The sequence below is a fragment of the Halyomorpha halys genome, unplaced genomic scaffold, assembly GCF_000696795.3.
Source record: "Halyomorpha halys isolate HHAL.00 unplaced genomic scaffold, Hhal_1.1 Scaffold672.1, whole genome shotgun sequence".
Classification (NCBI taxonomy): domain Eukaryota; kingdom Metazoa; phylum Arthropoda; class Insecta; order Hemiptera; family Pentatomidae; genus Halyomorpha; species Halyomorpha halys.
This window is the reverse complement of record NW_027110600.1, coordinates 188,343-189,236: the sequence shown is the minus strand read 5'-3', so window position 1 is coordinate 189,236 and position 894 is coordinate 188,343. Positions and strand designations below refer to the sequence as shown.

At 30.3% G+C, this 894-nt stretch overlaps 1 long non-coding RNA gene across 1 annotated transcript in view; it reads right to left on the bottom strand.

Moving 5' to 3' along the window:
• Nucleotides 1–894, bottom strand: part of LOC106685225 (uncharacterized) — a 135,529-nt gene that overhangs the window by 69,446 nt on the left and 65,189 nt on the right. The window lies entirely within an intron of this gene.

Here is an 894-nt window from a genome sequence, read left to right as displayed (position 1 = left end):
ATAAGGAATCCTTGAGAATGACCTGAGAGGTCGAAACGTCGGATGTTAAAAAAGAATAAAGTTGAGAGAAAAAGGATCAAGATTGTTTTTAAAAAAAAAAAAATTAATAATATTAATATTTATTATTAATAAATGTGCAATATTTATGTAAATGATGTAGTAGATGGTAGTATTTTAATGTCCACAAGGAAATAATAATAATGTTGTTAAAAATGAGTTATCATGTAATGACAAATTGTCATCTTATCTTGAGGAAATTTACATCATTTACATAAATATTGCACCTTTGAATCAAAAGGTTACAACCTAAATTTGTCAACGTCAAAGTTTATTAGTTTTCTGTGATCACAGGGAGCAGCCTACGAGTATTAGGAAAAAACTGACACGTGATCTAGCTACAACCTGTTGTGGAATAAGAAAATATTTGTTAGGCTTCTGTGAAGATCATATTACATGTCTAATATTAGTTGGAGTGTTCTAATATATTGTATTAAACTCTTTAAGTATATCTGTGGTAATTTCCTTTTAAGGAATTTCGTTATTACAATTACTTTTATTTTATTTTTTCATATCTACTATAACCATTTCATTGCCGACCGAGAAAATATGCGAAGAATACAGGAATATGCGAAGAATACAGGATTTAGTTCCCTTCAAAATGTGAGGTCTAGATTTTAAGCTACATCGAATAAAAAAAAAAATCATTTTGCACACCTTCTGTGGGTTTTCTCCAAAGCAATCCAACAAATTTTTCTTTTTAGATGTGACACCCAAATCACAAGGCAACTCATGATGATCCATCCGCACTTGGGATGGGCGGACAGGTTTATCTCCCTTGTTTAAAAAAGAATTAAGTTCATGTATACTAATGTAAAGATTCGAGGATCATCATGA